Source organism: Ursus americanus, chromosome 28, assembly GCF_024610735.1.
Source record: "Ursus americanus isolate L20-20 chromosome 28, mUrsAme1.1.p, whole genome shotgun sequence".
Taxonomy (NCBI): Eukaryota; Metazoa; Chordata; class Mammalia; order Carnivora; family Ursidae; genus Ursus; species Ursus americanus.
The window spans coordinates 12120766-12134417 of NC_142154.1; positions in this window are offsets into that span (position 1 = coordinate 12120766).

Here is a 13652-nt window from a genome sequence, read left to right on the forward strand (position 1 = left end):
CGACAGTCATGGCTTCGCAATGGGAGGTTCAGGACAAGATGTGCAATTGATTAAAATGTAAGCTCAGTTCAGGGATCTCTGCTTCCGGAGGAGCAACTGGGTTGCACAGCGTGTGTGCAAACACTGATTACTCAGTAGTGTGTCATGAAATGCCATGTTAAGAAGAATGATGAAACCAGAGTCAACAGACTCAGCCAGAAGGACTGTCCAGAAGTAGCAAGGACACACCTACCATGTATTCTCAACCTTGGTCGCAATATTGGTAGGAGAAAGACGGACGTAGGTAGAGGTCATTTTCCTGCAAGATGTACATAGTTTCCTGATTTTAAAACAAAAGCATGCCTAGCATGTGACTCTGGCATGTGCTGTTTTTCTGGATGAAGATACTGTAGGCCCTCCTTCTGCTGAGCCATGATCTCTGGAGTAGCTACTCTGGGTATACCAGGCAATGAGGGTTCTAGGAGGCAACACGCCCTGGATTGGTCAGCAATGCAGGTTCCTCTGAAAGGCCTTTAGCAGTGCAGCTCAGGACAATGGCTAACTTTATGAAGCATTTCCTATGTGCCAGGAACATTCTGGACATTTTCAGAGCATCAGCATATGCGTACTTTCTCCACATCACACCCCAGGAGGTAAACCATTTTACATTTACTTTCTAGACAAGGAATCAGAGTCTTCCTGAGGTTAACTTCAAGCACATGGCAGAGGGAGAATTTCAATCCAAGTCTCTCTGGCTTCAAATAGAATTATAACAGCTAACATTTACATATGTTGTCATTTAATGTTAGGAACTGCCCCACCATTATCGTCACCTGTGTGTGATGAAATTGAGACTCCAAAAGGCTCAGTAGCTTATCTAAGTTGCACGGTGACTGCATGGCAAAGCTGGGATTCCCAACAAAACAGACCCACCCCAGGCCTCTGTTCTTAGCCATCACATGCTTGAAAAGCCCAAGACCTTCAACTACCCCATACCATCTCTCACTTAAGGGGCAGCGATCACTTGGTGTGTGAGAAGGTCTTCACTCTTTAGATGTCATGTAATATGTGCAGAAAGAAAGCCAGGACAGACATCTTAGCAAATGTACGTTGGCTAGAAGATGACAAGGAAGGTGACAGGAAGCCCTTTCTCCCAGGAAACAGTTTTGAGAGTTGAATCTGGCTGGGAGAGAATTCCATTTAGCCTAAGACAAGCAGAAGTGGAGATTTTTCTTTGTGTGCTCACCATGTCCTGTGGCTGGTCCCATCTACTTGGCTAGATGTAGTCGGCTGGACCAGATGCGCAGATCAGATGAAAGATGGAGGAAGAAGGAGCAAGGAGATTGGATCTAGTATAGAGCTCAGAAGTTCATGAAAAGGGGTTAGACCCTAGAATTACAGAATTCACAGATCTATCATTTGGTTTTCTGCCTACAAGAAAATCCTCATCGACAAGGAGAAAGAAAAAAATCGATCTACAACATGTCCATGGAAATGGCCTAACTGGCTAGATAAGCTGAGAAGTGGGCCAAGTACTTAGGAGAAAGGGCATTGCTTTCCTTCTTTAAATTAAAGGGAGTAGAACAGCTTTCTCAAAATGCAGTCCCCCATCGCCCACATCAGAATCTCCTGGCTGGGAGAAGGCTTTCTAAAATGTTGATTTCTGGCTCTTTTCTTCATCCCACTGAATCAAAACAACACAGGCAGGGTCCCTCCACATCCCACATGATCCCTCTGCACTCTTTGCACCTGCTTTCGTTGAAGGGAGGGGTTACCTTTCCAAGCTGTGAGCTCAGGACTGCTTGAACTCCAGTCTGTGGTTTTAGCACTGACTAAGTGACCTTGGAAAATGATTTTTACTAGTCAAGTCATCGCTGGTAGTTACCACCTTCCAGGTTTCTCAACATTTGCTATGCTTTTGTCCATTAGAATCACCAATGGAATGTTTTATTTTTTTAAAATAAAGATACGTGAATTTCTATACTTGGTTCAGAGGTATAGCCCGTGGACTGGGAAGATCTGTATTCCATACCTTCAGCATCTCTGGTTCGTGGCCCAGGTTGAGAATCATCAGCAGTAACAAGATGGCAAGTGCATGTTGACCATGATGCTCAAATATTTTAACCAGTATTGCCATGGCTACTATTCCATGTCATGGCTCTTTGGCGTTTCTTATTCCAGCCAATCAAGAATCTCCAATGAGGACAATTGTAAACCAAAACTCCCATGGCAAAACTAAGGTATAAACTGGGGAAAAAAAAAACAAACCCATATGTTTTTCTTCAGAAAAGTTTTTTTTTTTTTCTTTTAGGCTGAAAGGAGGATCTAACTTGCTTTATATCAGGTATAGAGGGAGGCCACATGAAATGCATAACTTCTGAGGGTAAAGCCTTGAAACTGAACTTGCTACTTAGGACAACTGAAAAAGGCTTCTCGTCAATTACCACAGGCAAGGTGACTTTGGTCACGCGTGAGAACTGCACTGCTTATGGTTTATCTCAATTGTATATTAGAGCAGAGTCGAGACTAATGGCCCTCTTAAATCCTCTGCCATTGCCTAGTCATGGAAAATCACCAAGACAGAAGCTAGGAAAGTATACTGAGTGCCTTTCTAGGATCACGGTTATCGGAGGACAATTCTCCCTGTACAGATCCCTGGGTTATGATTCAGAAACCCTCATCAGTTGAGGTTTGGAGATATCATGTGTAGCAGAGCTAACACAGAAGATTTAACACAGGCATGAGCAGTAGACCCAATGCTCATATATATTTACCTTGTTTGTTTCCCTGAAAATAACTGTCCAACGCCTTCACCCTGAAGAAGACTCTTGCAGTAGGAATGGCAAGCTGTCCATTGATCCAATACAATGACGGGAAGACAGTGACCCACGCTCAGTAGTCTACCAGAATGTACAGCAGGAGCAGTAGGACAAGCTCCTCATTCCATCACATTTCATCTATCTGCAAATTCCGCAAGGTGCTATGCCTTAGAACCTTTTAGTGAATGAAAAGCGTATGCTTGCAGTTAGCTAATTGGGCAAATATTACATAAACAGAGCCAGAATCTAAACCAAAATTAGTCAGACTCCAAATGCACCCTCATTCAAGGTCAACACATTGTCTCCAATCTAGAAACTCGATGGGCTAATGCAGCTACAGAAGGAATCGAAGAGGCAGGGCTTGCTTTGAACAAAGGCGGAGTAGCTAATTCTCTGCAGGAACTCCAGAAGTTGCATAAGAAAAAAAATTTAAAAGCAGAAAAGTACGTGACCATGCATCTTCCTGGAGATCCTACAGAAAGAGGTCATTCTCGGCCACCCTGAGACCCAGGAAATTAAAATTAAATGTAATTTTCCCTTTCCTTGGCTTTGAGAGAAGGAGGAGAAGGAGATGTTGTTTGAGTAAAAATAGAAAAAAAAAATAAGCCTTTGTATCTAAAAAATTGACTATTAAAATTATAGTTTATCACTTTATCTACAATATTGCAGGTATATACATTACCTACTTTAATCATTACGATAACCTTATGAGATTGTTAAAATCTATTTTACAGGTAGGAAAATGTGACTCAGAGTGGTTAAGTAACTTTCTCCAGAGCAGAGCTTGTAAGTGACTGAGTCAGGATTAAATCCCAAGCCTGCTGACTCCAAAATCAAGTTTCTCCTCTTGATTACACCAGACTCCTCCTCTGCCATTGTAAATAGTCAATAAATATTCATTGAACAGAAATAAATTTGGCAGTGCAGACTTACCAATGAGATTTCTGGTCAGGCTAATAAATGGCCAAATTAATTTAAAAACTGTTTGTTTAGACTTACTGCACGCCCCTATGAATACTTTCAGTGCATAAAGAACTTAAGGATGAGCAAAAATAGCTCCTGGATTAAAAACTTTATTATTCTGTGTAGGGCATAAAACCAGTACACACATTACTATGTGATAAAAAAGGTTCAGCCAAGCGCTATAGAGATTCAAAGTAAGGAGTGAACAAAGCCAGTGGAGGGTCAGGGAAGTCCCCATGAGGGTGATGGGCTGGGCTTGAAGAGGAACAACCTGTCGTAGCTTCATTATTGCACAAAAATACCATTTGCTGGGGTGCCCGTGTGGCTCAGTCAGTTGAGTGTCCGACTCTTGATTTCCGCTTAGGTCATGATCTCAGGGTCTTGGGATCGAGCCCCAAGTCAGAGTCTATGCTCAGTGGTGAGTCTGCTTGAGAATTCTTTCTTTCCCTCTCCCTCTGCCCCTTCCCCCACTGGCTCTCCTCTGTCTCTCTTTCAAATAAATAAATCTTTTTCTAAAAATATTTTTTTTAAAAAATACCATTCGCCCTCTCTAAAGAGCCACTGAATATCTCTGAACAGCAGAGTAACATACTCAGGGCAATTGTAGGGCTGGCTAAGGGGAAAGGATTTATAGAAGGAGGGGAAAAAGGAGTCCAGTCACACCAGCACGTAAATAATCAGGCCATGAACTAGATGGCACAGGAAAACGTGGGAAGGAAGAGATGAGCATGAAGAAAGGACAAGACGCAAGAAGGCAGGTGTCTCTGAAGAAACCAAGCTAAGTCACGTCCTAGTGGACACCAAGAACTCTGGCCCCAGCTCCGCCCTCGATTCTTCCATGCCTCCAGAACATGAAGGAACCAAGGCTCCTCCCTACTCTTTAACAGCTAAGATGACATCATCACGTTTGCTGCTCCTGAGATGACTTCAGCTCCGGGGCCCACCTGTGAAATCGAGAGCAAGCTGGGATGGTCCAGAACTCACTGGGAACCTGGCTGTGGGCCTTTCCACATGCCTGTCAAGCTGGGGAGCCCGTGTGGGAAGCTAATGGGAAGAATACTCTATTATCTTATTTTCTAGGCAACTGTCTGTCTGCCTTTCCTTATTTATTTAAGGACTGTTAGGTGCGTGAGGGAGATGGCGAGGCATGAGCTTTGAGGCCAACTGCTTCAGTCCACGCCTTCATTTCTGTCAGTTCAGGGCAAGGTCAAGCCAGCTACCATCCCAGATGCCTTCTCCTCTCCCCACGCCCCCCACTCATGCAGTGAGACTCCAGCAGACACACATGCACATGCTTACACAGGCACGCACACACTCACATACACACCTACTCGAAAACTCGCTCCAACACACACTCACTCATACATGCCCACACACATTCACACTCACATGCTTACTCGTGCAATTCACACTCGCACACTTAGGTACACGTGCACACACATGCATACGCACACACTCATACACACAACGGCATGCTTACTCATGCACACGTGCGTGGACTCCCTCCAACACCCACGCACACACACATTCCCTCATGCACGCACACGTACGTGCAACTCACCCATCTTCATATTCTTACACAATCACTTACACATGGTCACTCACATGCATTCTCGCTCACATCTGCAAACACATTCTTGAACGTACACGCTGACACCCAGGCCTCTTTCCCAGGAGGGGGCCTGAGAAGTGTGGGGTTTTCCAGCAGAAGATTGTTGAGCACGCCTGTTGTTCCGGCTCGGGGCAGCTAGAGACCGAATAATCGGCTTTGCTGACACCCTCTGGCTCCTATAGGCTATAGAAGCAATGGCACATTTGTTGGAATAAGATTCAGAGATCTGCGAATAGCTCTGTAAGCCTTGAATTTCAGTTTCACATGGTAGCCAATACAGCTGGGAGGGATATCCAAACCCAAAGCTCCTTTTCTGATTCTCTGCTCCAATCTTCATCTGCACCAGCTCCCGCCTCCCAGGGGGACAGGCTGCCAGGGAGGTGATTAAAACCAGCTTCTATCTAATTGAAAAATAACTGCCCTACCTTTCTTTCCAAATATGTTTGTAAATTCCTTGTAATTAAATTTTCCCCCTCAAGGAAAGACGGCTGGGTTGTTCCTGGGGTGGGGGGGAATCAGTGGCATGTGACCAGCAACTTCCAGACCATTCTGCTCTGATAAGGACTAACTCCCTGTTGTCCAGGTGGGTGAGGGTTTAGGGGTGGGACCACAGCAACCCAAGGGCTCAAAGTCACTCTCATTCCTTTTGTGGCTTTTAGAAATACATTACTGTTAATTCCAATAAAACTAGGAGAGGCACAGGGTGACTGGCTTGTAATATAACCCAAAAGCTTCTCGTTTGGGGTCCAGGCACACAAGTTACATTTACACAGGGGCATAAATATCATATATTTATTCATGCTGACCTGTTTCCCAAAGAATCTATGGTCTTTGTATATAAAAACGGGTTAAGTAGGAGGTGGGAAAGGCAACTAAAAGAAAGGAGAAAGCAAAGATGTTTGGCACAAAGGCTAATAATTTGCAATAACTACCCACTGAGTCTTGTTCTGGTCTTCCTAGCAGCCTAGGGGGAAAGGGAAACATGATGAGCTGAATGACCACTGACGGACTCTGACTTCCAAGGAAAAATGCTTTTTTGTCATTTTCTTTCTCTGAGCATAAATTCTTAAAAGATCTGACCCCAGAAGACACCCAGATGGCCAACAGGCATATGAAAAGATGCTCAACATCACTTATCATCAGGAAAAGGACATCAAAGCTACAACGAGATATCACCTCATACCTGTCAGAATGGCTAGAATCAAAAACACAAGTGACAATAGGTGTTGGTGAGGACGTGGAGAAAAAGGAACGCTCAGGCACTGTTGGTGGGAATGCAAACTGGTGCAGCCACTGCGGAAAACAGTGTGGAGGTGCCTCAGAAATTGAAAATAGAACTACCCTATGACCCAGCAATTGTACCACTAGATATTTATGCAAAGGATACAAACATAGTGATTCAAAGGGATAGAGACACCCCTGTGTTTATAGCAGCATTATCTACAACAGCCAAGATATGGAAGCAGCCCAAGTGTCCACCAACTGACGAATGGATAAAGAAGACGTGGTAAATATATACACACAATGGAGTATTTCTCAGCCGTTGAAAAGAAAGAAATCGTGCCATTTGCGACAGAGAAAGACAAATACCACCTGATTTCACACTTATGTGGGATTTAAGAAACAAAACAAGTGAACAAAGGAAAAAGAGATAAACCCAAAAAACAGACTCTTAACTATAGCCAACGAACTGCTGGCCACGGGGGGGGGCGGGGGGTTGGGGGGGGTGAAATAGAGGAAGGGAATTAAGAATACACTTCTCTTGATGAGCTTTGGGTAATGTATAGAATTGCCAAATCACTACACTGTACGCTTGAAACTAATAGAACACTGTATGTTAACTATGCTAGAATTAAAGTTAAAAACCTTATAAAAGAAATATTGTAGGGACTATTGATAAACATATTGGATAAAGCTCTCAGTGATGATTTTTATGTCATCCATAACAGTGCTGGTCCAGATGCTTGGATGTTTTCCTTCACTCTTTTGTCAAATGATGCTTGCAAACCCACTCCCAGGTTAGCTATAAATATTAAATGAAATAATACCTAAGATAGCATTTTATCTACAGTGAACACGTGATTACGAGGATGAAGTGTGAGCGTTCGTTCACATTTTATTAGTGACTTCAAGTTGGGGGTGGACTCAGAGCTCTATTGAGCCTCCAGACTTCGTTCCCTCCCTCCTCCAGGTGGGGCAGCGTACCTCTCCCATCAGGACACAGTCCCAAGATGTGACAGAGCTTTCTGGACGGACGGGGACAACAGGGGCTTAGGAGGGCCGTGGGACTCCTCAAGGGCTAAGCCCCTGTGTCAATGTGACTTGCGCGCCTCTACCCCAAACGAGAAGCTCTCTGGCTATTTGGCAAGGCGTCAGCCTGTGCATCTCCTAGTCTTAACGGAATTAATTCCATTAGCCATGCATTTCGAGAAGCTGTAAAAGGAGCAAGAGTGACTCCGGGCACGGTCTTGCAGCTGTAAGCCTTTCTGGTACATTCTCCAGCCCCTTCGGTTTTCCTGGACCTGAGCCCCAGCCCAGTAATCCACGGCAAGGCTCTCCCCCACGGCAAATTGCTGGGCTCTCCCACCACACCCTTCGGGGGAGGGCTCCGGCCGGGATCTAGACCAAGTTCGGCTGGTAATTGCTCTACAAATTGCTGGGAGTACTGAAACTCCTGGGGACCAACTCGATGGCTCACCACCCCTGCCCCTCTGCTGGGCTGCTCAGAATCCGCCTGACAGGCAGCTGGAAGGGAGGCTGGAGGCGCTGGGCTATGCGGTGGGTGTTAAAAAAAGGAAAAAAAAAAAAAAAAAAAAACAGTCCTAAGTGTTATTTGGAAATCTGTGATTCATACTCATAAACAGGTGTGTGTGCAAGAGAGCAACAGAGGCAGCAGGGCTCTAACTTTACCTGCAGGGATGCGGGGCCGGGGTGGGAGGGTAAGCTGAGCTCCCCCCCCCTCCACAGAGACCGACCATCACAGCCACTGTGAGGGGAGCCCAGGGACTCCTGGCCTTTTGCAATTCACAAAGGTCTTCCCCAGGCCTCTTCTAGAGCTTTGCCAGAGGAGCAAAAGTTCACAATGACACTTTGTCTTTGCCTTGAATGTTAAGTAGCAAACAGGGTCACGTCAACGCCAGCTGAGCAAAGCAGCCTCCTGGTTCTAGAAACAGCAGGCCTGTGACTGGGGCCAGCCAGGACCCCCACGGGGGACTCCACGTGGACTCCTGAAGCACAGAGAGATAGTCTCTCTGTCCCAGAACGGCCATCTGGAATGTTCAGGGATTCCATCCCAGAAGGAAATGAGTAATACCCCCGATTTAGGGATTAGCGTATTATTAAAATAGCTGTCACGCAGACTCAGCGGTTGCAACGTGGCTTCGGGGTCAGACAGGAGAGCCCGGGGGCCCCAGCTTGGTGTGGTTCTGCTGACTGGGCATGTGGCTTTTGGCAACTTAACCAACCTCCCCCGAGCCTCAGTTTCCTTCTCTCTACCGGAGGAATTATAATAACCTCTTCACAAGGTTATCCTAACAATTAATGACATCATTTTTATTTTTCTTAGTTGCTGAACTACGAGTCCGGTCCTTCCAGGCACTCAGTAAGTGGCAGCAGCTTCTGGAGCACCCATGATGTTTATGTATTTTCCAAACAGCATCTCAAACGCTCTCACTTATTTCTTCCACCCACTGCCTTCAACCCTGCTCTCCCGTATCTCTGGGTAAAGCCACAACGCCATGTGAGTCAGATCACAGAACTTCCTTTCACCTGCAATTTTCGGTATGGTGCCATCCCAGGAGGTGAGGCCTCCTCCTGTCCTGTGCGACGTGGCTGTCTCCTCCCCTCCCCGCCTCCGGGGTGCGCCTCTCCTTTGTGGAAGAGATGTGGTCTGCCATTTCCCTCGGCATCCCCTGCCTCCTCGGGGCCCAGCAGCTGTGGAAGGGGAGAGAAGTTTTCCCAGGAATTTTCTGGAACCGTGTTAGCCTCAGTGGGCCTACAATCTTCCACAGCCAAACAAGCACCTGGCCGAGAGGTACCTAGTTCCCTAGTCTTTCAAATGTCTCTACTTTCTAGTCCTCACTTGACTTGGGGTGGAGAAAGCCCACTTCTCCTCAGGAAAACTGTAGCGGATTCCTTAGGATCCCGAGAACCTTGGATTCTAGAGGTGTCCCGCCCAGTGTGCTTTGCACAGACTGCCTTGGGGAGGGTGTAGCTGGGGGCAGCAGGTCCAGTGGGCCCTCAGCCAGGGCTTTGCCCTTGGAGGATCCCTCCAGCACTCTAGGGCAGAAGTTCTCAAACGGCAGCATGGTCCTGGTGGACATTGTCCCAACAGGGATCCCTGGGCCCCACCCCCAGAATTTCTGATGCCGTCTGGGGAAGAGTGACTATCTGCACTTCTGACAAATTCTAGGTGTGGCCGATGCTGAGGGACCCACTCTGAGAAACACTATTCCAGAAAACGTGAATTTCTTGCCATAATGAAAAAGTTGAGTTTGGGAGACATTAAGTTATTGGTCTAGAGTTAACCAATAAGTAGAAAGTGAGGTCTACCTGCAGATTGGCCTGGCTCAAAACCCCTGACCTTTCTACTCTAGTGTGTGTTGTCATGGGTGAAGAGGGATTCCAGCAGGAGGCAAAATATAACTCACTTTTTCAAGCTGTAGAGACCTCCGCTGGGTGAATCAGAATCCTTCCCCAGACCCTGAGCCCTTCCCACAATCGGTCAATTGAGGGTGACACCGACCACACCGGGACACTTCTGTTTCTTCCTTGGGAATTTTGTAGACAAGGATGGAAAGACCTGTTCTGTACCTGGACTGGAACGTGGAAAATTCGGGAACTCTTGGCCATCCTCTTCTGTCCTGTGGATCTATGGGCAGAGGCCTCCACTGCAGCTAGAGAGGCATGACCTGGCACTGTGGACAAAAGTCACAAAAACCTGTAGGGCTCCCCCCCCCCCCACTCCTGAGATCCAACCCTGACTCCAGTCCATAGGCCTGGCAGCCCCTCTGCTCTTGGTTACTGCGAAATGGCCTAATGACCTTCCAGTAACCTCTTTCCCCCATGGAGCCCCCCACTCACTGTGCCTTCACTCTTTCTCTTAAGCTGCCTTGAATTGGGTCTTCTCTTACTTGCAACCAATAGCTTCTTTATAATATATATTGTGCACATATCCTTCAGATCTTTATGGATTGGCATTCTGTTTGAAGGATCTATCATTTCATAGCAAAATTATAATGACCGCTTTATTGGTCACTTTTGGCGGGGAAGATCATGGTAGCCATGATGTGTGCTGACAGCTCCATTTTTATTTAGTTGTGGCCTCTCATCCTTGGAAGGAGTGATGAACACGTGTAAGCATGTGTGTGGGAGAGAAGGGGAGGGCTCTCAGGGTTGTGCACTCAGACACGGACCAATCTTAGATCTGTGCCCTCCTCGGAGCCTGGCCCTACTTGTTGCCAGGAACCCCTGAATCCCTGTCTGCCAGAGGGTGCGTCCCCTCCATGTGCCCTAGATGACTGGGCACACACCATTCTGCCCTTGGGAATCCTCCCTGGCCCTGTAAGCACCGAGCACCAAGAGGAGAGTCTGTTTCCCTCTACTCCCAAAGTGAGTTTCTCCCCAAGAAAGGCCAAAATAACACCATCAATCAACCAGGCTTGTTGTTCTTTTTCAAAAGCTCACGTCCACGGAGCTGGGATTAGCACTGGGTTACTGCCCCACGCGGAGCCACCCACATAGTGTTCATGCGGCCCCCTGGCCGCTCAGGAAGCCATGACTCAGCCGGAGAGGCCAACTGAGTTGTGAGGTCTTTTAAGGGTAATTTAGCTGCATGTAGAAGTGCTGATTTATTCTTTTTTTCCTCCCCCAGATAATGGACACTGTGCCTCAGTGTTCCTGGACCGGGGACAGGTCTGTGGGCACTCCGAGAGTCTTCACCCCACCCTCCCAGGCTGTGTCCCGAAACATCTCTGCACACAGCTTCTGAGCTCAGCTGCCAGAGTCCTCTCTTGACTTTTTTCCTAATTCCCCTCCAGTCTTGCTCACACTGCCTGAGAGGCGAACCAGGGATACCCAAGCCCAAACAGAAGCAGGTCGAGTTCAGATTCAAGCAGGGGAATGGACGGGGAGAGCCACCTCTTCCAGAGCAGTAGATATGATGTAATGCGTCATGAGTTGCTGAGTGTGGGAGGAAGTGAAGTTAAGCAGATGGAGCTGTAACGGGGCCACCAAATATGGCTGTGCAAAGCTCTATCTTGCACAACTCCAGGGGGCACTCTAGACTGTGGTATGAATGACAATCCCTACGTTATACAACACGGCACTTCTGGTCTAAGGATTTCAACCAAATTTATTCCTATGTCCTTGCTAAAAAAGAAAATAGAAGCTTTAAAAGAAATGATTCATCACAAATGTTTCCGTTTTATGATGAGCCAACAAGAATTAAGGCATAGGTGGGCCAGTACTACTGAAAGAGCCAACGGTGTGTTGGAACGTGCTTATTCTCATTTGCAAGAACCGATTCTTAGAATTTCTAGCCACCTGTGTGTTCAGTGATTTCATACCGCTAGCTTGAAATCAACCATGGTGGATTATTTACAGAAACTGACAAGCCCTGTAAATCTGGGTCTTCTTACTACCACCCACCACTGGGCAGTAGCCGCCTCTGGCCCTGGGTTCTCAGTTTCTATCAGGATGAGGATTACTTAAAAATGTCTTTATTTTCATATTTGCTCTCTTAAAAGGAATCGTTGCTTGGTACACTTCATGAAAATTGCCCTCGTCCTAACCCAGCCTTACCTGAGACCCAGCCCTGTAGCATCTTTAATCCCCAGCTGATGAGTGGCTAAGGCAGCCACTTAAATCCTCTGTCCACATGAAACACGTTATTACCAAGTGACATTTGACAGACGATATTCTAGAACTGTTTGCCGGGGAGGGGATATTGCATCATCTTTAAGTTTCCATAATTGGCTGAAACTTTGTAAATCTGAAAAAGTTGATCCATAAAGATTTCAACTCAGCTTTTCTAAAAATTGGCCAATTCTCTAAAGATGAAAGTGTGTGACTTGAATTTTGGAATAAAGAGTAAGGGATTCTGGTGCTATTTGGTCCACTTTAGCTCTAAGAAAGTACGTTTTTTGTTGTTGTTGTTGTTGTTGTTTGTTTGTTTGTCTTTTTATTCTTAAACTGAGATCTCTTTCTATTTAGTATGGAAGAGTTCCCCCAGAGGCATCCGTAAGAGACTCTGACCCCTGCCACTGGATTTAAATGTTATGTTTATCTCACTTCCGTGTCCATGCAGTAAGCCATAATTCCATTGGTAATAAGCATTTACAAGGCACAAGTATTAATGAGTTAATTCACACTGCTTGCCTTTCAGATGCCTTAAAAAAAGAAGGAAATCGTTTAAACCTTTTCTTAACACCAAGGGCAGGGAAAATAAGGAGGCATTTCCAATGGTCTGTGCCAGTGTCATCCAGCAGTTGGTCATAAATGTGTATAGTTCGCACAATGAAGACGGAAATTTCCAGAGCAATGTATTTTGTCCAACTTTTCTCCTCCACTTACAAATGTGTTTAAGTTAGATTATAAGACACTATTTAAAATGGTTACTGTGGTTCAGACAGTATAGTCAACTAGATGTTTCTCCATGCCAAAATATCCATTTCATTTGTTGTGCCTATTATTTGCCAGGCACTGTCCTTCCAATTCACATACATTCCTTTGCTTCATTTCTACAGGAATGTTGGGAGGGCAGCAGTGGCCGAGTTCACAGTAAGTGGCTGTCTTTGGTACTTGTGCTCTTTCCATAATATATGTTTATGTCATTTCTAGAAGTCATATCATGGCCCCATGCAACTGGAAAATTATAAATGGACCAGATCGATATAATCCCTAAGTAGAAGAGGGAGAGAAACATATTCTTAATATCAAAAGCAAAACAAATTTTGATCTTCAGGGGGAACTGAATGTTTCACTGGAGGAACTAGAAACATCCAGCTCTTTTTTAGTTTGCAAGGGTAAGCCATCTATTGGCTGCCTTTTCTAGCAATTGTCTTCGAGAGTGAGCAAGAAAAGAACAATTTTGCCCACAACATCGATCCAACTCTGTAGGAACTCCCTGGGGAAGAGCAGTATTGGCCTCTGCATACCTGCTCAAAAAAAAAAAAAAAAAAAAAAAAGAAAGAAACTCATTCTTCATGAAGGAGTCATCGTTGGGGCTCTTAAGGTATTTGGAAATACAACAAACCCCGCAATCAATGAAAATGTGTTTG